The 27,157-nt window shown below is 44.1% G+C and overlaps 1 pseudogene; it reads right to left on the bottom strand.

The window, feature by feature from the left end:
• Window positions 1–323: 323 nt before the first annotated feature.
• LOC119350489 lies at window positions 324–3,761 on the bottom strand (annotated as a pseudogene).
• Between the last annotated feature and the right edge of the window lie 23,396 nt (window positions 3,762–27,157).

The raw sequence follows: 27,157 nt of genomic DNA, 5'->3' as shown, positions 1-27,157 counted from the left end.
AATCGCCATGCGCAGATTTAGTTCATTTTGAACTAACCTCCTGTTTTTGCGGGCTTATGCGGACCTTTGCTTATGTGCTTGCAGTTTGTAGGAACTTTGTTTGGAAGTCGTTGCTTTCAATGCTTGCAGTATGTAGGAACTCTGTTTAAGAGGTTGTTGCTTCCGTGCTTGCAATTTGTAAAGACTTCTAAGTTCAGCCAGTTTGTGATGTTGACAATGGTGGCACGAGCATGTCGCACATCTTCAACTGGCAGTCTGCGACATTCATACTTCTTAGAACAATCAGACATGCAGGTGGAGTCGACAATGCACAGGAGCAGCTCTGAACACACAAAATGATTTACTCGAAACATCTAATATGTATATATAAGAACAGCCGGTATACAAGTGAGATCAGCAGAGCTGTTATCGTTCCTAGGTCAAAAACAATTGACACATGTACATGGTGTCAGCATCTAGCTAGTGTCAGAATCAGCAGCTGAATTAACCAGCCACTGACCAAAAGAATGAGCGAATTACGCAAGCTAATTCTCCAGAGATCCTCCAAATCAAGATCAAACTCGAACTCATCCTTGCTGTTTGATTCTCCAGAGAGCCGGGTACTGCTTTTCAATTAACAAGCAGTCTCATTGTCATCTGGCATTGCAGCATTGAGCACTCCCGGACTGCGGCTTCCTCCACAGGCAGATTATGTGCTGCGGCGACTGGTAGTGCGTGGTGTAGTAGCCGTCGAAGCAGCCGGCCTGGAAGAACTTGACATCATGCGAATACTCCACTAGCTGGCGAGTCTTGTTGAACTTCTGAACCCACATGCCCATGCTCACGTCTTCCATCTTGAACAACTGCAACAATCAGGGGGAAGAAGCACACCCGTTTGTTAGGCTTTTTAGACACACTACATAGATGTTTCAAAATCTAGTTACTGGCAAGGGGTGGTAATGACTTACTCTCAGTGCCTGGTTGTCAAACTCGGATACGATGTACTCAGCTATTTCTGATGAAATCACATAGCCTGGTCCGTTTGCATAAGGTGGATACACTTCCTCTTCCCATTCCTGAAAAGGGGCAGAAAATTACATCACACTCATGTATGCAGCGTGAAATATATCACTACCTGGAGAAATTTGCCACAATTATGACACGTACTTTTTTTCTGAAAAGAAATATCATACTCTAATACCACTACCAGGTATTGTAAAATATAACACCCTGTGTTGATAGGTTGATCAATAATTCATTTGCAAGCATAATCATAGTTCGAGCTACCAGGTAAACCCATGCTTACTTTAAGAAAGGCAGAGACAAGCATGAACGCACTAAAACATGACACTGGAAATGGGAGCTAACATATATGACCCGTAAAGCATTAATATGCTGAATAATGGAAGTCAAGTCACACCAATGCAGGAATTTGCATGGCCCAACACACAAGGATTCTCTGCTTCCATGAAAGGCACTAGAACAATGTCACCAAACAACTCTGCTTCCTTCTTCAGCTCTTCATTGACCTCTTTTTTCCCATTCTATAAAGAAGTTTTCTATTAGAGTTTGCAAAGTCAGCAATATAACTGTAAAATGTAGCAATCATCCACAGGTACTTACCAGAGCGACAAAGAACCGGGCAACATTGTTAGACGATTTCCTTGTAGCAATCATCCATGACTTGCGAACGGCCATCCGCTTGGCGAAATGGTTGGCTGCAGAAAGGATACCGATGAACAGCTCGACAGGTTCAGTCGGCAGAGGTGAGCCCTTCCACTGTGCAGACATTTCAAGGTATCGCTATGGGTCGAAGCTAGGGTGTGATTTGGGCAGATGGGCGACAGAAATCGACTTGATGTCAAGGTCTCTGTTCAATGACAGGCCCGTTGCGTCCTCGATGTTGTAACCCTGTTAAATCCACAGATTGACAGCCCATCAGATAACAGGTTCTCCATCGATGATATACTATGTAAGTAACCAACAAGCAATGTCTGCAGAGGCATGGCAAAAATCTTACAATGCGGTAAGGGAAGGATGCAATATGTTGCTCATTGACATTGACATGGTAGCCTTCGAGACCGGCTGTGATGGTTAGGGCAAAGAGCTTGACCTCTATAAAGGGGTATGCCTGATCGACAGAGACCTTGTTCTGGCTCCGGCCTGCCGATCAAATTGTTGAGCAGCCACTTTATGTTTGACGATTCCTCTGTGTTGGGGCCATCATCCCGAGTCCATTTCTCACACTTGACTTCCCCATCAACTGAAATTGGAACCAATAGCAAGCAAATTCAGTGATGAAATTTGTGTTGGTTTTAACGAACAAATAGCTTCAAAATTAAGATACCACTATTAAATTTCTTAGCGAACGACGAGGAAAAAGCGAGATTGAACTGTGGAATCAAAGGAGCTCACCCCTATCCTCGTCGGGCCGGGACGCCGGTCCCTCGCAGCGCTGCAGCAGCGCCCACTGCATGCGGTAGCAGGTGTTGAGCTCGATGACGGGACGGCCGCTGAAGTCGCCTCTGATCCTGGGGTTGAAGTGGAGTATCCTAGGCGGCTCCTCCCCGTGGACGGCCTTGGTGCTGAGCAGCTCCACCATGAACTGCGACGACGCCGCCCCGTCCCTCCTCGTCGGCCAGGCCACCACCGTGATGCGCGAGCCGACGGCCATCCCGCACGGCAGCTCCACGACCACCTGGGCGCCAGCGCGGGGCGCCGAGACGGTGGCAGGGCAGGACACGGGGGCTGACAGCGAGGGGAAAGGGGATGAGGAGGAGGCGGCGGCGGAAGGGGAGAGGAGGTGGGGCAGGGGGTAGCCACAGCGGCGAAGGCAGAGGAGGCTGTGGCGTCGATGGAGGAAGCGGAGGAGGAGTTGGCGCCGCGGCGGAAGCGGATGGAGGAGAGTGCGAGGCGGGCGCGGCGGGGAGGGTCGGGGTCGGGAAGGTGCGCGTGTGTGGCCGGAGCGGGGCCGCTGTCGTGGAGGAGCGTGCCTCGAGCTCGCGGCGGCGCGGGCGGTCGGCGGTGGCGACGAGCGAGACGGAGACGGAGACGGAGGCTCGGGCCGCACCAGCCGCGCCTAAACGGTGCGACCCAGCTCGTCCGAGTCAGCGCGCGGGTACGCCAGGGTGGCACCTGGCGGGTGGGCCCAACCGGTCAGTTTGCCTGTCAATACGTATAAACAGCACTTTTAGTTCCTTTTGCAACGGTTCGCCTACTGACACGTAAAAATTACCAATCTTGATACCAATCTATTTTCAATGCCTCAATTGTGGTACTTCTGTGCAATTTACTCGAAAAAAGAAGTTGAACTCGGTTGGGAAAAAAAGTGCCCAAGCCCGTTGAGAAAAAAAATGTTGCCGGATAGAAGAAGAAAAAGACGCGAGCTACGCCCGCTTCACTCCTTTGGACTACCGGCCTGCCCGCCTACTTCGACACCGGGCTGGCTAGAGAGCCCACCCAACTGGCTGTCTACCTCGACGCCCGTTCGGTCGGACCCGACCGGCTGGGACCCCCTTCGAGCACCCGGAGGCTCGAAGGCTACCCTCAGTCGGTGCGTCGGCGCGCTAGCGCCAAGCCGCGCCGGCTATCATCGACAACCTCCACCTCATTCACGTCAAAGCAATGTGAGCTCCTCACCCGCATACTTTCGCGCCACGCGCAAACACGGATAACCCCGAGCAACCCTCGGGGACCACCTCCGCCTTTGTTATAGTTGCATCACTGTTCGCCCCGATGCCGGCTAGTCTCGGCCCGGAGGCTGGCCGCTCGGCCCGATACATTCGTTCCCGCAGACGGCTAGTAGCGCACACAGTACCAAAGGCCCACCTCTTAGCCACAGACCGCAGCGCGGCTATCCGGCTAAGCGAGAGCCAAAGCTTGAGGTCACCCCACGCGAAAAATGTTCGCGAGAAGACGGCTTGGGCAACCCGATCGTTTCCTATATGAGTATCTACTCGGTCGAATCTGCTCCTGTAGTCCGAGTACTGTACGCTCCACTCCGCGGCCACTCTTCGTAACAGCTAGAGGCCGGCTCCGAGCTGTGTAGCTAATAAGAGGCAAAGCCAAAGAGAGGAGGGGACATGAAAAAGACTGAAGGGGGCTCGGACGAAACTTAGTCGGCACCCTCCGCATAAAACTTACAATGCTGAAAGCAAACATTTGATATATCTGTGAGGACTAACTTTGTCTTTTGCACGATAATCGCTGTGGGGAACCCCCTCCTCGTCTGGAGACTCGGAGGCTACACGCGGATTGCGGGCCCGACGCCAGCCGCAACCGGCGTTTCCATCGCCGTCGGCTTCATCAACAACAGCAAAGACCCTCCGCCCAACTTTTCCAAAGTTGCACGGAGGCTCGGAGGCTACACCCAATGGGTGCGCTCACGCGCCCCCACTCAGCCGGCGGACTCCGCGTCCACCCCCGGTAGGGCCCCGTGCCCCCCAGCGAGCGGACTCCGTGTCCGCGCCCGGCAACCTCGACATCACCGTCGGCTTCATCAACAACAGCAAAGACCCTCCGCCCAACTTTTCCAAAGTTGCACGGAGGCTCGGAGGCTACACCCAGTGGGTGCGCTCGCGCGCCCCCACTCAGCCAGCGGACTCCGCGTCCGCGTCCGGCAAGGCCCCGCGCCCCCCAGCCGGCGGACTCCGGGTCCGCGCCCGACAACCTCGACGTCACCGTCGGCTACATCGATGCCCGCTAAAACCCTTCGTGCAACTTTTCCAAGTTGCCCGGAGGCTCGGAGGCTACTGTCGGGGGGATGACCCCCAGGTAGGCCCAAGACGGCGAACGACGCTTCAAAAACACCGGGGCCAACAACGCCCCTCAACCCGGCTCGCGCTTGGCCGGGTTGCTCAACCCGGCCAAGTCCCTCAACCCGGCCAAGTCCTTCAACCCGGTCGGACTCCTCAACCCGGCTGCCCAGCCGGGTCCCTGTCCGGCTGCTCCACCCGGCCTGCTATGCGAAGTCAACCGCTGCATCGATCCGACACCGACAAGACGGCCATACTGCGACCACTGTTGCTGATAAAGCATACATTGTTCGCTCGTCACACACATCATCATCTACGGTGTACTTTGTCCCCTGGGCATTGATTTATAAAATTCCCCAGGGACAAAACTTAGCCTAGCTCCCAAGCTACACACAACTTGGGATGTAAGCTACACTAACTTACAACCCAAGCACACACTCATGCCCACCTAGTCCTACATCCTAAGCCAGCTGCACATATATAAGCTAGCACACATACATCCATCCCAGACAGATGCACATACCCTCACGTACAGACTCACACGCATTCGGCCACAATCCGGCCACTTGTGCACTTGGCACTCATACTACACGCATGCATATATGAGGCCAGATGCCCATAGCTGTGTTCTGTAATACAGCTCCAGGAGCAACTCTGTACTTCCAGACATGCACACCGCATATATATTCAGACATGCAGGAGTAGGAGTATTATCTCTCCGGAGAGCTCCGAACCTGGGTAAATCACCGCGTGCTGTTTGCCCAATCCCGTCCCTTGACCTCCAAAGCAGTCTTGCCCTCACCACAAGCCACCGCGTGGCATCTGTCGTCTCGTGAACCCGCCCGCGAGATAACCCCGACAAACTGCCTTACGGGGTGTCCACGAGGGTTAGGGGCGCGCCCACCCCCCTAGGGTGTGCCCCCCTGCCTCGTGGGCCCCTCGAGGATCGTCTCGCGTTGATTCCACTTCTCAAAATTCAGATATATTCCAAAAAAAATCTTTGTCCGTTTCTATCATGTTTGGACTCCGTTTGATATGGATTTTCTGCCAAACAAAAACATGCAACAAACAAGAACTGGCACTGGACACTGGATCAATATGTTAGTCCCAAAAATAGTATAAAATGTTGCCAAAAGTATATGAAAGTTATATAATATTGGCATGGAATAATCAAAAATTATAGATACGACGGAGACGTATCATATATAAACGGTAAAGTAAATATTTTTGGTATTTTTTGTTTATAGATCAGAAAGTAAAAATTGCAAAATAGTAGGTCGGAAACTAGCAAGATGTAAACGAGATTCAATAATATGGAAAAGAGACCCGGGGGCCATAGGTTTCACTAGTGGCTTCTCTCAAGATAGCAAATATTACGGTGGGTGAACGAATTACTGCCGAGAAATTGATAGAAAAGCACATAGTTATGATGACATCTAAGGCAATGATCGTGAACATAGGCATAACGTTCGTGTCAAGTAGACCGACTCCTGTCTGCATCTACTACTATTACTCCACACATCGACCTCTATCCAGCATGCATCTAGAGTATTAAGTTCATAAAAACGGAGTAACGCATTAAGCAAGATGACATGATGTAGAGGAATTAACTCAAGAAATATGATGAAAACTCCATCTTATTATCCTCGATGGCAACAATACAATATGTGCCTTGCTGCCCCTACCATCACTAGGAAAGGTGTAACATCCCAAATTTTCAATTTGGAATGTTATACAAATAGATCATCATTGCATATCATATTTTATTGCATTTAGGCCCCAAATAAATGTTCATCTAAACCGACTTGATTTTAGAAGCCGGGGAAAATTTATTTCGGGATTTTTGGAGTCTGTTTAGTATTTCTTTTAATTGTTTTTCTGAGCGTAATGTTTTTTTAAAAAATGAACCGACCTACCGGGTCGTGTCCATCCGGGACTCCGACCCGGCCGACCTTTAAAGCCCGAGGCCCAAGCCGCCCAGCCTGAACCCTAGCTGCCGCCGCCGGATCCCGCCGCCGCCGCGTCCCGCTGTCGCCGCCGCCGGAGTTCGTCGCCGCTGCCGTGTCGTTTCCCTGCCCCGCCGCCGGACCCCGTCGCCGTCGGACCCCGTCGCCGCCGGATCCCGCCCCGCCGCCAGACCCCACCACCGCCAGAGCCACCGCCGACCCCGCCGCCCCGCGCCCCGAGGTAGCCGCCACCGCCGTGTTTTTTTTCAGAAAAACCGTTCGGTTTTCCGTCGGTTTTCATGGTTTTTTTAGTTTCGTTTTTATTTTATTAGATCGGTTTTTTCGGTTTAGGTTAATTAGCGAGCGTTCGCTCGTTCGTTCGTTTTAACGAACGCATTCATCGTTTAGATCCAGATAACAAACATTCGTTCGTTAATCTGTTCGTCGTTTTTTTCCTTTGATTTATTCCGCGATTTTTCTAATCGCGATTTCTGATCCAATTTTCGTTTTAGTTTAACTTTTCGCTCGTTTATCGAAATCAGGTGATTCAAGCGCCTAGAGTTTCATCTCGAAACCCTCTTTCCGTTTAATCTACTCAAACAAGTTTTTGCTTCTGTAAAATTTGACTTAGGTCCAGATTAGTAAACGGAGCTTGTTTCTTTCGCCGTTTGAGTTTTGTTTCTTTGTTTGTTTCGATTCTTTTTGCAAACCAGAGTTCTTAAGTTGAGCTTTCTGGTTAGATCTCTTATTTGAGTTTTACCCGTGCATTAGATGAGTACTTATTGTATGCTTGTTTGTTTGTTTGCTTGCGATAGAGTACCCAGATTGCGCCGCTTGCTACTTCGAATCCCTAGGTTTCGCGGATCATCAGCAAGGCAATTAACACTTTGATCATACCTCTTTATTACCCAGTTTTATTGCATTAGATCAATCCTCAAATAATTGCATGATTAGGATCTGATTAATATGTGGGTTTTGGGAAGTAGATGAGGTAGTACCTATTACCTGTTTTATTATCAAACCCTTGGGAGTTACTTCTATGTTTGCTTATTATGCCATGCTATGCTAGTAGACGTGGATTGGGTGAGTGAATATCCATGACAGATGTGAGATTGTTAATTAATGATTTATTTAAGGAGGCAACTTTAATACACATCTGGGTGGATTGAGGCACTTGGGTATTCCAGGATTGCCTGTTTGTTTTTGGACCGTCACCCAGGCTCAAAGGGATCATAAGATTATTCATGCTAGAAACTTCCATGTGCAGCCACATGCTATTATGGGCTCTAACATAGTTGAGTAAGTCGTGCGAACTCTTGCAGTGGTAGACTACCAGATGTAGGGGAAAGTAGGTGTACAGGTCTACCCATCGTAAGGTGATAGCGCTTCTGAAAGACTATGTCTCGGTCATCCGTTTCTCAAACACCATGTAGTGCGAGAAAACCAACGGGGGAGATCGAGTCTTGTGGGGAAAAGTGCACAAACCTCTGCAGAGTGTATAAAATAATCATGATTAGCTGTGTCCCCGGTTATTGACGTTTTGAGTATCTAGTACTTGGATTATCATGTGAATCTCATCATGTTACTTTAATTAATATTGTTGGGTTTTTAATGATGATGTTACTTAATTGGGATTGAGAATGCTGTCAACCATTCTTAATGTTTAACAACCACCATGATATTAAATAAAAATTTATTCCTTTGCAGTAGGAAAAATTTGGCTTTATGCAAAATCTGTAACCATAGAGCTTTTCCACCAGCCAAATATGCATGTAGAATAGCATTATTTTTTTCATTACTCTCTATGTGTTACTTTGCCAGCATATTCCATGTGTTGACCCGTTTTCGGGCTGCAACATTCATGTTGCAGACTTTTCGGATGACGAGTAAGATGCCTTAGGATCATGGTCCTATACTCAGTGATGCCGTTGGAGTTGATAGACTCGCTTATCTTCCAAGCCTTCCGCTGTTATCGTTATTAGATGGCCTTAAGCCATATTTATTGTAATAAGCTCTCTTTTGAGACATTCGATGTAATAAGTATGTGATTGCCACTCTGTTATAAATCCTTTGAGTACTATGCATGTCAGCATTACTGATCCAGGGATGACACTGATGCACAGAGATCAGACTGTTTGAGGTCTGGTCGCTACAAGATGGTATCAGAGCACACGCTGACTGTAGGACACGACCACTAAGCTAAAGCCCTAGACCACTACTCTCTCTTCTCATTCTGACTCCTCATCTTTTCTACTCTTTTAGGATGGCGGATGCAAGGAACAAGTTCATGCAACTGGATGAAGATACACCCTTTGGACGACACCTGAAGGAATTTACCAAGTACCTGAAGATCGGAGTACCCAGCTTCACCGGTACCTACAACGCCACTTTACCAGAAGAGGAACGTTGGATGATCCAAGTTCAAGTTCCCGGAAGGACGTTCATGCCCGTCACTGAGCCCATAGAGTTTTCTTTTGATGCACCAACCTGGAGCCTAGGAAAGAGCATGGCAGCCCACATCACCATGGGACGTATTGGAGAGGTTTACCACAAGGAGCTTAAGGACACTATCTACCAGATTTGTGGGTGGTGAGACGAGCAATGGGAGATGATCAACACCAGGAAGGATAGATCAATTGCAGCTTTCATCCAAGAGTTAAACCAGCACATTCGACGCCAGGAGAACCAGATGTGCGCAGGCATGATGGATCTGAAGAAGGCCATGACCAAGATCTCGGAACTGGAGGAAGAACTCAAGTTTACACGTGATGGATATGAGGAGGAAATAGCAACACTAGTGGAGAAGAGCGATGATCTGGAGAAGAAGCTAAAAGTATTCATGGGATTCCCCGCAACTGGAGAAGAAGAATATTTCACTTGTCCCGAGAACTACATCATCATCGACGACATTGACTCAGACCCGGATGATAGTGATGATGACTATGTTGATGAAGCAGGAGCAGATATTATGGAGTCTTCATCAGAGCAGTTTTTCTAGTCGACCACCATAACAGTAGTAGTATTTTCCCCCATGTATCTAGTATAGTCCGAGCACTTTTGTAACGATAGATAGACCGTTGTATGCCCTTGTTTGAATTGATTGAAGTGTTTTGATTGAATTTGACTCATGTGCATATGGGTAGTGTTTTCCCTCTAGACCTCATTCTATTCTATATTCTCATCTTTTCTAAACCCTCAGATGCCTCCGAGACGTGACAATGGATTTGCTTTCCCACCGGAGCTCACCCAGTTGATCCAGCAGCAGAATGCATTGATGCAGATACTAGTCCAGAATCAGAATCAGGGGAACAACAACAACAACAACAACAACCCACCACCACCACCTGTTGATCACTTAACCCGATTTCTTAGGTTGAATCCGTCGGTGTTCTCCAGTAGCACCGAGCCGATTGTTGCAGATGATTGGCTTCGCAAGACAGCCAGGGAGTTGACCACTGCAGGATGCACAAATGCGGAGAGGGTGCATTTTGCCGCACATCAGCTTGAGGGACCCGCAACATCATGGTGGGAGAATTTTACAGCCACCTATCCAGTAGATACTGTCACGTGGGATCAGTTTCAGCAGGCTTTTCGTACTGCCCATGTTTCAGCAGGAGCTATGGCCATGAAGAAGCGTGAGTTTTGCAACTTACGCCAGGGAGGACGTACAGTTGTCCAGTATGTGGATGACTTTAGTAAGCTAGCATGTTTTCCCCTCAGATTTAATAATTTTGGAATCTCAAGGTTTGGATGTAATTCTGGGTATGGATTGGCTATCGATGTATGGTGGAAACATCGATTGCGCCAGTAAGACGATTTTGCTTACTACCCCAGAAGGGAGAAGGATAAGGTATGTATCAAGGCATGAGCCAAAGAGGATGCACGTAAATTCCTTATCAGGAGTTGTGCAGGAGGAAGTACCAGTGGTGAAGGATTTTCCTGATGTATTTCCGGAAGAGTTGTCAGGCATGCCACCGGATAGAGACATCGAGTTTTTAATTGAGCTTTTGCCAGGCACAGGACCAATATCCAAGAGACCATACAGGATGCCAGCAAAAGATTTGGAGGAGATTAAGAGCCAGATTAAGGAGTTACTGGATAAAGGTTATATTCGCCCAAGTTCTTCGCATTGGGGATCACCAGTACTTCTAGTAGAGAAGAAGGATGGATCATTGAGGATGGTTGTTGACTATCGAGGTTTGAATGCAGTAACAATCAAGAATAAGTACCCATTGCCGATGATCAATGACCTGTTTGACCGATTGCAAGGAGCAAAGGTATTTTCCAAGATCGATTTGCGATCAGGATACCATCAGTTGAAGATACGGGAGCAGGATATACCTAAGACGGCTTTTACCACCAGGTATGGGTTGTACGAGTATACCGTTATGTCATTTGGTCTGACTAACGCACCTGCCTATTTCATGAACATGATGAACAAAGTATTTATGGAGTTTCTGGATAAGTTCGTCGTGGTGTTCATTGATGATATTTTGGTCTATTCAAAGGACAAAGAAGAGCATAAGGAGCATTTGCGTTAGGTATTGGAGAAGCTCAGATAACACCAATTATATGCCAAGTTCAATAAATGTGAGTTTTGGTTGAAGGAAGTGGGATTCCTCGAACATGTTATATCCGGAGAAGGAATAGCAGTAGACCCCACCAAGGTAGTTACCGTGACAAACTGGGAAGCACCAACAACGGTTGGAGAGATCCGGAGTTTTCTTGGACTCGCAGGATATTACCGGAGATTTATTGAGAACTTCTCGAAGATTGCAAATCCTATGACGGAATTGCTAAAGAAGGATACCAAGTTCAATTGGACTGAGGAGTGTGAGGCCAGTTTCCAGGAGTTGAAGGAACGTTTGGTTACCTCACCAGTGTTGATTCTGCCAGATCAGACCAAGGATTATGAGGTGTATTGCGATGCTTCACGTCGAGGACTTGGAGCAGTGCTTATGCAGGAGGGGAGAGTTGTTTCGTATGCTTCACGATAGCTTAAACTCCATGAGTTGAATTATGCCACTCATGATTTGGAGTTAGCAGCCGTAGTACATGCATTGAAGACATGGAGACATTTTCTTATTGGAAATCATTGTGAGGTGTACACGGATCACAAGAGCTTGAAGTACATTTTCACGCAGAAGGAGTTGAACCTCAGACAAAGGAGATGGTTGGAGATCATCAAGTATTATGACATGAGATTGCAGTACCACCCCGAGAAGGCTAACGTAGTAGCCGATGCGTTGAGCCGTAAGAGCCATGTCAATACACTCATGACCGCGGGACTGCCAAAGGAGTTAGTCGAGGACTTTTACGGACTATGTTTGGAGATAGTTCTGAGAGGCTATGTAGTAGCATTGGAAATTCGGTCGACTTTGATGGATAAGATCAGAGAAGCTCAGAAGACCGATAAGGAAATTGCTGAGATAAAGGAGAAGATGAGCAAAGGAAAAGCCAAGGGATTTCGTGAGGATGAGCACGATACCTTATGGTTTGAAGACCGTGTTTATGTTCCTAATAACCCAGAGATCAGGAAGTTGATTTTGCAAGAGGCTCATGATTCGCCGTATTCGATTCACCCAAGAAATACCAAGATGTATTTGGATTTGAAGGAAACTTTCTGGTGGACCGGAATGAAGAAAGATATAGCGGAGTATGTAGCAGTTTGTGATGTATGTCAAAGAGTAAAAGCAGAGCATCAGAAGCCAGCAGGATTGTTGCAACCATTGCCGATACCCAAATGGAAGTGGGATAATCTAGGCATGGATTTTATCACAGGATTTCCCAGGACTCGTTCCGGCTATGACTCAATTTGGGTTGTAGTCGATCGTTTGACGAAGGTAGCACATTTCATTCCAGTGAAGACCACTTACACCAGTGCTAAGTTGGCCAAGATATACACGACCAGGATCGTATGTTTGCATGGAGTTCCGAGGAGCATTGTATCAGATAGAGGAACACAGTTTACCTCAAAGTTCTGGAATCAGTTGCACGAAACATTGGGTACCAGGCTAAAGTTCAGTACAGCTTTTCATCCACACACAGACGGACAGACCGAGAGAGTCAATCAGATTTTGGACGATATGCTGAGAGCTTGTGCGCTAGATTATGGATCTAGTTGGGACGATAATTTGCCATATGTAGAGTTCTCTTACAGCAACAGTTATCAATCCAGTTTGAAGATGGCCCCTTTCGAAGCCTTATACGGAAGGAGGTGCAGAACCCCATTGTCATGGGATGAAGTTGGAGACCGTCAGTTGTTTGGACCGGATTTGATTAAGGAGTCTGAACGGAAAGTGAAGCTGATTCGCGACGGGCTCAAGGTAGCCCAGTCCAGGCAGAAGAGCTATGCAGATTCAAAACGCAAGGAGACAGTTTATGAAGTTCGAGATAGAGTCTATCTTCGTGTATCTCCACTTCGAGGAGTTAAGCATTTTGGTGTTAAAGGAAAGTTAGCACCGCGTTTTGTGGGACCATACAAAGTTTTGGAGTGTATGGGAGAAGTTGCCTACAAGTTGGAATTACCCGAAGGATTGTCAGCAGTTCATGACGTGTTCCACGTTTCTCAGTTGAAAAAGTGCCACGCAGAGATGGCTGATATACCACTGAGAGATACAGTGCCACTAGAGGCGATCCAGTTGGATAGTGATTTGACCTATGAGGAGAAACCAGTCAAGATTCTTGAGTATGCCAGCCGAGTCACCCGCGGCAAGGTTATCAAATTTTGCAAAGTTCAGTGGAGCCACCACACCGAGGATGAAGCCACCTGGGAACGAGAGGAAGATCTGCTGAAAGACCACCCTCACCTATTTCCTAGCCAACCCGAATCTCGAGGGCGAGATTCATCTTAAGGGGGGGTAGGTTTGTAACACCCCAAATTTTCAATTTGGAATGTTATACAAATAGATCATCATTGCATATCATATTTTATTGCATTTAGGAACCAAATAAATGTTCATCTAAACCGGCTTGATTTTAGAAGCCGGGGAAATTTATTTCGGGATTTTTGGAGTTCGTTTAGTATTTCTTTTAATTGTTTTTCTACGCGTAATGTTTTAAAAAAACGAACCAACCTACCGGGCCGTGTCCGTCCGGGACTCCGACCCGGCTGGCCTTTAAAGCCCGAGGCCCGAGCCGCCCAGCCCCAGCCGCCCCGCCCGAACCCTAGCCGCCGCCGCCGGATCCCGCCGCCGCCGCCGCGTACCGCTGCCGCCGCCGCCGGAGTTTGCCGCCGGCGCCACGCCGTTTCCCCGCCCCGCCGCCGGACCCCGTCACCGCCAGATCCCGCCACCGCCGCTGACCGCCCTGCCGCCGGACCCCGCCGCCACGCACCCCGAGGTAGCCGCCACCGCCGCTGCTGCCGTGTTTTTTTCAGAAAAACCGTTTGGTTTTCCGTCGATTTTCGTGGTTTTTTTAGTTTCGCTTTTATTTTATTAGATCGTTTTTTCGGTTTAGGTTAATTAGCGAGCGTTCGCTCGTTCATTCGTTTTAACGAACGCATTCATCGTTTAGATCCAGATAACAAACATTCGTTCGTTAATCTGTTCGTCGTTTTTTTTCTCGGATTTATTCCGCGATTTTTCTGATCGTGATTTCTGATTCGATTTTCGCTTTAGTTTAACTTTTCGCTCGTTTATCGGAATCAGACGATTCAAGCGCCTAGAGTTTCGTCTCGAAACCCTCTTTCCTTTTAATCTACTCAAACAAGTTTTTGCTTCTGTAAAATTTGACTTAGGTCCAGATTAGTAAACGAAGCTTGTTTCTTTCGCCGTTTGAGTTTTGTTTCTTCGTTTGATTTGATTCTTTTTGCAAACCGAAGTTCTTAAGTTGAGCTTTCTGGTTAGATATCTTATTTGAGTTTTATCCGTGCATTAGATGAGTACTTATTGTATGCTTGTTTGTTTGTTTGCTTGCGATAGAGTACCCGAATTGCGCCGCTTGCTACTTCGAATCCCTAGGTTTCGCGGATCATCAGCAAGGCAAGTAACACTTTGATCATACCTCTTTATTACCCAGTTTTATTGCATTAGATCAATCCTCAAACAATTGCATGATTAGGATCTGATTAATATGTGGGTTTTGGGAAGTAGATGAGGTAGTACCTATTACCTGTTTTATTATCAAACCCTTGGGAGTTACTTCTACATTTGCTTATTATGCCATGCTATGCTAGTAGACTTGGATTGGCTGAGTTAATATCCATGACAGATGTGAGATTGTTAATTAATGGTTTATTTAAGGTGGCAACTTTAATACACATCTGGGTGGATTGAGGCACTTGGGTATTCCAGGATTGCCTATTTGTTTTTGGACCGCCACCCAGGCTCAAAGGGATCATAAGATTATTCGTGCTAGAAACTTCCGTGTGCAGCCACATGCTATTATGGGCTCTAGCATAGTTGAGTAAGTCGTGCAAACTCTTACAGTGATAGACTAGCAGATGTAGGGGAAAGTAGGTGTACAGGTCTACCCATCGTAAGGTGCTAGCGCTTCGGAAAGACTATGTCTCGGTCATCCATTTCTCAAACACCATGTAGTGCGAGAAAACCAACGGAGGAGATCGAGTCTTGTGGGGAAAAATGCACAAACCTCTGCAGAGTGTATAAACTAATCATGATTAGCCGTGTCCCCGGTTATGGACGTTTTGAGTATCTAGTACTTGGATTATCATGTGAATCTCATCATGTTACTTTAATTAGTATTGTTGGGTTTTTAATGATGATGTTACTTAATTGGGATTGAGAATGCTGTCAACCATTCTCAATGTTTAACAACCACCATGATAGTTAAATAAAAATTTATTCCTTTGCAGTAGGGAAAAATTGGCTTTATGCAAAATCTGTAACCATAGAGCTTTTCCACCAGCCAAATATGCATGTAGAATAGCATTATTTCTTTCATTACTCTCTATGTGTTACTTTGCCAGCATATTCCATGTGCTGACCCGTTTTCGGGCTGCAACATTCATGTTGCAGACTTTTCAGACGACGAGTAAGATGCCTTAGGATCGTGGTCCTATACTCAGTGATGTCGTTGGAGTTGATGGACTCACTTATCTTCCAAGCCTTCCGCTGTTATCGTTATTAGATGGCCTTAAGCCATATTTATTGTAATAAGCTCTCTCTTGAGACATTTGATGTAGTAAGTGTGTGATTGCCACTCTGTTATAAATCCTTCGAGCACTGTGCGTGTCAGCATTACTGATCCAGGGATGACACTGATGCACAGAGATCATACTGTTTGAGGTTTGGTCGCTACAAAAGGGCACCGCAAGATTGAACCCCAAGCTAAGCACTTCTCCCATGGCAAGAAGAACAATCTAGTAGGCCAAACTAAACCGATAATTCGAAGAGACTTGCAAAGATATCAAATCACGCACATAAGAATTCAGAGAAGAACCAAATAATATTCATAGATAATCTTGATCATAAATCCACAATTCATCGGATCTCGGCAAACACACCGCAAAAGAATATTATATCGAATAGATCTCCAAGAACATCGAGGAGAACTTGGTATTGAGAATCAAAGAGAGAGAAGAAGCCATCTAGCTAATAAATATGGACCCAAAGGTCTGTCGTAAACTACTCACACTTCATCAGAGAGGTAATGGTGTTGATGTAGAAGCCCTCCGTGATCGAATCCCCCTCCGGCGGGATGCCGGAAAAGGTCCCTAGATGGGATCTCACGTGTACAAAAGGTTGCGCCGGTGGAAATGTGGTTTCTTGGCTCCCCCTGATGTTTTTAGGGTATAAGAGTATATATAGGCGAAGGAACTAGGTCAGGGGTGCTACGAGGGGCCCACAAGGGTGGTGGGCGCGCCCTACCCCCCTGGGCACGCCCTCCTTCCTCGTGCCCTCCTTGTTGCGTCTCCGACTTCATCTCCAAGTCTTCGGGTTTGCTTTCGGTCCAAGAAAGATCATCTCGAAGGTTTCATTCCATTTGGACTCCGTTTGGTATTCCTTTTCTGTAAAATTCTAAATTAGGCAAAAAAACTGGCACTAGGCGCTCAGTTAATAGTTTACTCCCAAAAATAATATAAAAGAGCATATTAAAACCCATTAAACATCCAAAACAGATAATATAATAGCATGGAACAATCAAAAATTATAGATACGTTGGAGACGTATCAAGCATCCCCAAGCTTAATTCCTGCTCGTCCTTGAGTAGGTAAATGATAAAAACATAATTTTTGATCTGGAATGCTACCTAACATATTTATCCATGTAATTTTCTTTATTGTGGCATGAATGTTCTGATCCGAAAGATTCAAGACAAAAGTTTAATATTGACATAAAATAATAATACTTCAAGCATATTAACAAAGCAATCCTGTCTTCTCAAAATAACATGCCAAAGAAAGCTATCCCTATAAAATCATATAGTCTAGCTATGCTCTATCTTCATCACACAGAATATTTAAATCACGCACAACTCCGATGACAAGCCAAGCAATTGTTTCATACTTTTGATGTTCTCAAACTTTTTCAATCTTCACGCAATACATGAGCGTGAGCCATGGACATAGCACTATAGGTGGAACAGAATGGTGGTTGTGGAGAAGACAAAAAGGAGAAGATAGTCTCACATCAACTAGGCGTATCAATGGGCTACTGAGATGCCCATCAATAGATATCAATGTGAGTGAGTAGGGATTGCCATGCAACGGATGCACTAGAGCTATAAGTGTATAAAAGCTCAAAAAGAAACTAAGTGGGTGTGCATCCAACTTGCTTGCTCACGAAGACCTATGGCATTTTGAGGAAGCCCATCATTGGAATATACAAGCCAGGTTCTATAATGAAAAATTCCCACTAGTATATGAAAGTGACAATATAGGAGACTCTCTATCGTGAAGATCATGGTGCTGCTTTGAAGCACAGGTGTGGAAAAAGGATAGTAACATTGTCCCTTCTCTCTTTCTCTCTCATTTTTTTATTTGGGCCTTCTATTTTTTATGGCCTCTTTTTTATATTTTTCGTCCGGAGTCTCGTCCCGACTTGTGGGGGAATCATAGTCTCCATCATCCTTTCCTCACTGGGACAATGCTCTAATAATGAAGATCATCACACTTTTATTTACTTACAACTCAAGAATTAAAACTCAATGCTTAGAACAAAATATGACTCTATGTGAATGCCTCCAGTGGTGTACCGGGATGTGTAATGAATCAACAGTGACATGTATGAAAAAAAATATGAACGGTGGCTTTACCACAAATACGATGTCAACTACATGATCATGCAAAGCAATATGACAATGATGGAGTGTGTCATAATAAACGGAACGGTGGAAAGTTGCATGGCAATATATCTCAGAATGGCTATGGAAATGACATAATAGGTAGGTATGGTGGCTGTTTTGAGGAAGGTATATGGTGGGTGTATGGTATCGGCGAAAGTTGCGAGACACAAGAGAGGCTAGCAATGGTGGAAGGTGAGAGTGCGTATAATCCATGGACTCAACATTAGTCATAAAGAACTCACATACTTATTGCAAAAATCTATTAGTTATCAAAACGAAGTACTATGTGCATGCTCCTATGGAGATATATTGGTAGGAAAAGACCATCACTCGTCCCCGACTGCCACTCATATGGAAGACAATCAATAAATAAATCATGCTCCAACTTCATCACATAACGATTCATCATACGTGCATGCTACGGGAATCCCAAACTTTAACACAAGTATCTCTCAAATTCACAACTACTCTACTAGCATGAATCTAATATCACCATCTTCATATCTCAAAACAATCACAAAGAATCAAACTTCTCTTAGTATTCAATGCACTTCATATGAAAGTTTTTATTATATCCATCTTGGATGCCCATAATATTAGGACTATTTTTTATAACCAAAGCAAATTACCATGATGTTCTAAAAGACTCTCAAAATAATATAAGTGAATCATGAGAGTTCAACAATTTCTAAAAAATAAAGCCACCACCGTGCTCTAAAAAGATATAAGTGAAGCACTAGAGCAATATTGTCTAGCTCAAAAGATATAAGTGAAGCACATAGAGTATTCGAATAAATCATGATTCATGCATGTATCTCCCAAAAAGGTGTGTCCAGCAAGGATGGTTGTGGTAAAATAAAAAGCAAAGACTCAAATCATACAAGACGCTCCAAGCAAAAACACATATCATGTGGTGAATAAAAATATAGCCTCAACTAAAGTTACCGATAGACGAAGACGAAAGAGGGGATGCCTTCCGGGGCATCCCCAAGCTTAGGCTTTTGGTTGTCCTTGAATTTTACGTTGGGGTGCCTTGGGAATCCCCAAGCTTAGGCTCTTGCCACTCCTTATTCCAAAGTCCATCAAATCCTTACCCAAAACTAGAAAACTTCACAACACAAAACTCAACAGAAAATCTCATGAGCTCCGTTAGTATATAAGAAAATAAATCACCACTTTAAGGTAATGTTGTGAACTCATTTTTTATTTATATTGGTGTAAAATATATTGTATTACAACTTCTCTATGGTTCATACCCCCCAATACTACTCATAGATTCATCAAAATAAGCAAACAACATGCGAAAAAAAGAATCTGTCAAAAACAGAACAGTCTGTAGTAATCTGTAACTCTCAAATACTTCTGTAACTCCAACAATTCACAAATAAATTTATTGACGTGAGTAATTTGCCTATTAATCTTATTCAAAAAGAATCAACTTAAAATCTCTCTTCTGTAAAAAATGACAGCTAATTTCGTGAGCGCAAAGTTTCTGTTTTTTACAGCAAGATCACATTAACTTTCACCCAAGTCTTCCCAAAGGTTCTACTTGGCACAAACACTAATTAAAACATAAAACCACATATATACAGAGGCTAGATAGATTATTTATTACTAAACAGGAGCAAAAAGTGAAGAACAAAAATAAAATTGGGTTGTCTCCCAACAAGCGCTATCGTTTAACGCCCTTAGCTAAGCATAGATAATTTCAATGATGCTCACATGAAAGACAAGAATTGAAGCGCAAAGAGAGCATCATAAAACACGTGACAAACACATCTAAGTCTAACATACTTCCTATGAATAGGCATTTTATAATCAAACAAATTATCAAGGCAAGCAAAAGCGAGCATATGCAAGGAAGAAGAAAGAGACGATAGCAATTTCAACATGAAGAGAGATAATTTAGTAACATGAAAACTTCTACGACCATATTTTCCTCTCTCATAATAATTATATGTAGGATAATAAGAAAATTCAACAATATAGCTATCACAAAACATATTCTCAACACGATCCACATGCATGCTAAGTTGACACTCTTCCAAAATAGAGGGATTAACATTAACTAAAGTCATGACCTCTCCAAACCCACTTTTATCAAAAAATTCATAAGATTGAATATTCTCCAAATATGTGGGATCTAAAGTTGACACTCTTCCAAACCCGCTTTGAATAATATTGCAAACACTATTATCAATCTCATATTCATCATGGGGCTTAAATAAATTTTTAAGATTAGAAGAAGAATCACCCCAATCAAGACCATTGCAACAAATAGTGGACACAGCAAAAATAGCATCCCAAAGCTTAGGATTTTGCATATTATTAGCACAATTGACATTAATATAATTTATAATAACAACATCACAATCATGCTTTTATTCAAAGATCTATCTTGAATCACTTCATAAAGCACTTCATCACAATTTTCAGATTCACGAATTTCAAGCAAAACCTCATAAAGATAATCTTGTGTACTCAACTCACTAGCAATTGGTTCATCATAATTGGATCTCTTAAAAAGATTATCAAGTGGATGAGTATCCATAAACTCTTAGCAAGCAAAGATGCAAGCAAAAGGAAGGCACATGGTAACACAAGCAAACAAAATATCGAACGGAAGAGGGGCGAAGAAAAGGCAAAGGTTTTCAAAAATCGTTTTAGAAGTGGGGGAGAGGAAAATGAGAGGAGAATGGTGAATAATTTAATGCAAGGGAGAAGAATTTATGATGGGTACTAGGTATGACTTGACTTGACATAGATCTCCCCAGCAACGGCGCCAGAAATCCTTCTTGCTACCTCTTGAGCTTGCGTTGGTTTTCCCTTGAAGAGGAAAGGGTGATGCAGCAAAGTAGTGTAAGTATTTCCCTCAGTTTTGAGAACCAAGGTATCAATCCAGTAGGAGACGACGCACAAGTCACCGAATACCTGCACAAACAATCAAGAACTTGCACCCAACGCGATAAAGGGGTTGTCAATCCCTTCACAGTCACTTGCAAAAGTGAGATCTGATAGAGATAGATAAATGGTAAAGTAAATATTTTTGGTATTTTTGGTTTATATATCGGAAAGTAAAGATTGCAAAATAGTAGATCAGTAACTAGCAAGATGTAAACGAGATTCAATAATATGGAAAAGAGACCCGGGGGCCATAGGTTTCACTAGTTGCTTCTCTCAAGATAGCAAATATTACGGTGGGTGAATGAATTACTACCGAGCAATTGATAGAAAAGCGCATATCTATGATGACATCTAAGGCAATGATCATGAACATAGGCATCACGTATGTGTCAAGTAGACCTACTCTTGCCTAGATCTACTACTATTACTCCACACATCAACCGCTATCCATCATGCATCTAGAGTATTAAGTTCATAAGAACGGAGTAACGCATTAAGCAAGATGACATGATGTAGAGGAATTAACTCAAGCAATATGATGAAAACCCCATCTTGATATCCTCGATGGCAACAATACAATATGTGCCTTGCTGCCCCTACTGTCACTGGGAAAGGACACCGCAAGATTGAACCCAAAGCTAAGCACTTCTCTCATGGCAAGAAAGATCAATCTAGTAGGCCAAACTAAACCGATAATTCGAAGAAACTTGCAAAGATATCAAATCATGCATATAAGAATTCAGAGAGGAATCAAATAATATTCATAGATAATCTTGATCATAAATCCACAATTCATCGGATCTTGGCAAACACACCGCAAAAGAATATTACATCGAATAGATCTCCAAGAACATCAAGGAGAACTTGGTATTGAGAATCAAAGAGAGAGAAGAATTCATCTAGCTAATAACTATGGACCCGAAGGTCTATGGTAAACTACTCACGCTTCATCAGAGAGGTAATGGTGTTGATGTAGAAGCCCTCCATGATCGAATCCCCCTCCGGCAAGACGCCAAAAAAGGTCCCTAGATGGTACAGAAGGTTGCGGCGGTGGAAAAGTGGTTTCGTGGCTCCCCCTGATGTTTTCAGGGTATAAGAGTATATATAGGTGAAGGAACTAGGTCAGACGTGCTATGAGGGGCCCACGAGGGTGGGGGCGCGCCCTCCTGCCTCGTGGCCTCCTTGTTGCGTCTCCGACTTCATCTCCAAGTCTTCTGGTTTGCTTTTGGTCCAAGAAAGATCATCGCGAAGGTTTCATTCCATTTGGTATTCCTTTTCTGCAAAACTCTAAAATAGGCAAAAAAACAGAAACTGGCACTGGGCCCTTGGTTAATATGTTAGTCCCAAAAATAATATAAAAGAGCATATTAAAGCCCATTAAACATCCAAAACAGATAATATAATAGCATGGAACAATAAAAAAATTATAGATACGTTGGGGACATATCAGTATCGCACACACAACTCTAATCTGATTCATGCTTGATGTCTCCAACATTGCTTGTATAGTTCTTCTTATTTTCCATGTATCACTATGTCGGCCTCTGCTTGTGTCCCTCGGCAAGCTCTGCTCGCCGCTAGGCGCCGAGGCACGCTCTGCTCGCGTCCGTCGGCGCGCTCGGCTTGTGGACAGCTTTTCCTTGCGTGTTCAACTGCTAGATGCATATATATATATGTGGTTGCTCGTCATTGAGGCGACCGTGGAGCGCTCTGCTCGCGTCCCTCCGCGCGTGCTCTACCAGTGGTTGAGCCTGCGCGCTATCATGTTGGGGGGGCATATGCATGCGGTTGCGCCGCGCGCGTCGCCACATGATGCAGTTATACGTGCGACACGATGGAGTTACGCGCTGCAAATTAGAACTGCCATCTGAGCGTGCCGATATTCCAGGCCATTCTGCTTCCCCTTTAATTCCCGCAGCCATTATAACCTTATTTCTCTTCAACCTTTCGATCGTGCCCCACAACACAACAAGCACACTCACAACGACACATAGAGAGGGGATGTCTAGCGGCACTCCAACGGAGTTCTACGAGCATAAAGTGGAGACCCATGTGAGAGAGACGGATCTTTTGGTGGTGTACACCATCGACCCGGCCGTGGTGGACGACTACATCAACACCGTTGAGCAGTTGCTTGCTCGAGACAAGTACAAGGTGGTCGGCATCGACCTTCAGTACACCGGCGGTCATCCCAACATAGATCAGAAGGTTGTCGTCGCCTAGTTGTGTGTGTGTCATCATGTCCTCATTTACCACTACTGCATGGCCACAGAGCCTTGCGACTGTTTCACTAGGTTTATCAACAGCAGTGACTACAAGTTCGCTACGGGGGAAACCACTGACGATGTAAAAGTGCTCAGGGTTATGGCTTGGCCTGCAAGAACATTATCGAAATCCATGAGCACTATAGGGTCTGGGGCAGCATGAAGAAGGACTCTGTGGTTGAACTCTCCTCGGCCATCATCAACCCATACTACAAAAAGATGAAGCAGGATGCAAAAAGAACACGTCTTGTATCCTGGCATGGCACCTGTATGCGGCAACTGGATGAACCTCACCTCAGGTTTGCGGCCAATAGCATGTAGACATGCTACGAGATGCACAAGCGGATCGTTGACATGAGGAAGTGCCTCGTTATCGAGATCGACGAGGTCGGATCAAGCCACAAGCAGAGCAGTAGCGGCAAGCATCCCAAGAAGTAGATGATGATCAGATGATCGTTTATCCTAGTTAATCATGCATGTAATATATAGTTGACTTTGGTGTGTGGAAATGTCCTGTGTGTAGTACCCACCTATGTAATTATGCATGTAATAGTTTACTTTGGTGTGTCCAAATGTCATGTCTATAGTAGCCACCTATGTAATTGGATGTTTAATTTGGTTATGCAACCACGTCCTTATAAGTGTGTGTGTGTGTGTGTGTGTGTGTGTGTGTGTGTGTGTGTGTGTTGTTGTTGTTCTGTATGCAATCCCAACGCACAACACACATGTCTTATTAGCAGCAATCGTCTGTGTTATTATCGGTCTTCGCACACATTTCTGATAACAGACTTGTTTGCCGCTATCACACGCATCTTGTTAAACTGAACCGTTTCTATTCTCTTGGCTCAACGAAAACAGTTCATCCGAGTGAACCGTATGTCGTATATCGCACACACCTTGATCTGGCTGACCGTTTCTTTTATGTTGCCTAATCACAAATAGCTCATCTAAGTGAACAGTATGTTGTATATCGCACACACCTTCATCTGACTGCCGGTTTCTGTTCTTCTGCCTCATCGCAAACATATTGAACTGAACCGTATGCCCCTCATCGCACACGCAACTAAATTCTGAACTGTGTTTGATGCAGCCATCATCGCAAATGTTTTGCATCTTTTTTGACGTTTTTCTACATTACCATTTGCGATTATTGCATCACACACAGTTTCATCTAAGGGTCTCTAATCATAGTGTCGCGTTAGCAGCATCCTGCAGTAGTGAGAGGCTTGCGGTGGCGGAAAATTATTTTGGTGGACGCTTCTGGTAGTTTGGGAATTTATAGTGCAAAGATTAGGGTTAGAGGACCTCCGAGGGGCCCACAAGCCAAAGAGGTGCGCCCCCCCCTAGGGCGCGCCTTGAGGGCTTGTGGCCTCCTCAAGAATCTTCTGACCCCCTCTCCAAGTCATGTGGATGTCTTCTAGTCCAAGAAAAATCATCATGAAAGTTATATTCCATTTGGACTCCGGTTAGTATTCCTTTTCTGTAAAATTCAAAGACCAGGAAAAAAGAGAAACTAGCATTGGGCTCAAGGTTAATAGGTTAGTCCCAAAAATAATATAAAATAGCATATTAATGCATATAAAATATCCAAAACAGATAATATAATAGCATGGAACGATAACAAATTATAGATATGTTGGAGACCTATCAAGCATTCCCAAGCTTAATTCCTGCTCGTCCTCAAGTAGGTACATGATAAAAACAAAAAAATTAATGTGGAATGCTACCTAACATATTTATCCTGTAATCTTCTTTATCGTGGCATGAATATTCAGATCCATAAGATTCAAAACAAAAGTTTAATATTGACATAATAACAATAATACTTCAAGCATACTAATAAAGCAATCATGTCTTCTCAAAATAACATGGCAAAATAAAGTTATCCCTACAAAATCATATAGTCTGGCTATGCTCCATCTTCATCACACAAAGTATTTTATCATGCACAACCCCGATCACAAGCCAAGCAATTGTTTCATACTTTCTCAAACTTTTTCAACTTTCATGCAATACATGAGTGTGAGCCATGGATATATCACTATAGGTTGAAGAGAATATGGTGGTTGTGGAGAAGACAAAAAGAAGGAGAAAGTCTCACATCAACTAGGCGTGTTAAAGGGCTATGGAGATGCCCATCAATTGATATTGATGCAAGTGAGTAGGGATTGCCATGTAATGGATGCACTAGAGATATAAGTGTATGAAAGCTCAAAAAGAAACTAAGTGGGTGTGCATCCAACTCGCTTGCTCACAAAGACCTAGGGCAATTTGAGGAAGCCCATCATTGGAATATACAAGCCAAGTTCTATAATGAAAAATTCCCACTAGTATATGAAAGTGGCAACATAACTCTCTATCATGAAGATCATGGTGCTACTTTGAAGCACAGGTGTGGAAAAAGGATAGTAACATTGTTCCTTCTCTATTTTCTCTCATTTTTAATCTTTGGGCTCTTTGGCCTCTTTTTTTATTTTGGGCTCTCTGGCCTTTTTATTTATTTTGGGCTCTTTGGCCTCTTTTATTTTTATAAAGTCCGCAGACTCATCCCAACTTGTGAGGGAATCATAGCTTCCATCATCCTTTCCTCACTTGGGACAATGCTCCAATAGTGATGATCATCACACTTTTATTTACTTACAATTCAAGAATTACAACTCGATAGAACAAAGATATGACAGAACGGTGGAAGTCGCATGGCAATATATCTCGGAATGGCTATGGAAGTGCCATAGTAGGTAGGTATGGTGTTTGTTTTGAGGAAGGTATATGGTGGGTTTAATGCACCGGCGAAACTTGCGTGGTACTACAGAGGCTAGCAATGGTGGAAGGGTGAGAGTGCGTATAATCCATGGACTCAACATTAGTCATAAAGAACTCACATACTTATTGCAAAAATTTATTAGCCATCAAAACAAAGTACTACATGCATGCTCCTAGGGGGGATAGATTGGTAAGAAAAGACCAACGCGTGTCCCTGACTGCCACTCATAAGGAAGACAATCAAAGAATAAATCATGCTCCGACTTCATCACATAACGGTTCACCATACGTGCATGCTACGTGAATCACAAAATTTAACACCAGTATTTCTACCAATCCACAATTACTCATTAGCATGACTTTAATATCACCATCCTTATATCTCAAAACAATATGCAAGGAATCAAACTTCTCATAGTATTCAATGCTCTTTATATGAAAGTTTTTATTATATCCCTCTTGGAAGCCCATCATATTAGGACTAAATTCATAAACTAAGAAAATTACCATGTTGTTTAAATACTCTCAAAATAATATAAGTGGATCATGAGAGTTCAACAATTTCTATGAAATAAAGCCACCATCGTGCTCTAAAAAGATATAAGTGAAGCACTAGAGCAAACTGCCAAGCTCAAAAGATATAAGTGGAGCACATAGAGTATTCTAATAAATTCACGATTAAAGTGTGTCCCTCTCAAAAGGTGTGTACAACAAGGATGATTATGGCAAACTAAAAAGAAAAGACTCATATCATACAAGATGCTCCAAGCAAAACACATACCATGTGGTGAATAAAAATATAGCCTCAAGTAAATTTGCCGATGGGTTGAAGATGAAAGAGGGGATGCCATCCGGGATATCCACAAGCTTAGATGCTTGGTTGTCCTTGAATATTACCTTGGGGTTCCTTGGGCATCCCCAAGCTTAGACTCTTGCCACTCCTTATTCCGTAGTCCATCAAGCTTTTACCGAAAACTTGAAAACTTCACAACAGAAAACTCAAGAGAAAACTCATAAGCTCCGTTAGTATAATAAAATAAATCACCACTTAGGTACTGTTGTGAACTCATTCTAAATTTATATTGGTGTAATATCTACTGTATTCCAACTTCTCCATGGTTCATACCCCTGATACCACCCATAGATTCATCAAAATAAGAAAACAACACAAAGAAAACAGAATCTGTCAAAAATAGAACAGTGTGTAGCAATATGAAAACTTCGTATACTTCTATAACTCCAAAAATTCTGAAAAAAATAGGACAATATGGAATATTTGTATATCAATATTTTGTAAAAA

This window comes from Triticum dicoccoides, chromosome 1B, assembly GCF_002162155.2.
Source record: "Triticum dicoccoides isolate Atlit2015 ecotype Zavitan chromosome 1B, WEW_v2.0, whole genome shotgun sequence".
In the NCBI taxonomy this organism is placed as follows: Eukaryota; Viridiplantae; Streptophyta; class Magnoliopsida; order Poales; family Poaceae; genus Triticum; species Triticum dicoccoides.
This window is presented reverse-complemented; position numbering and strand designations above follow the sequence as displayed.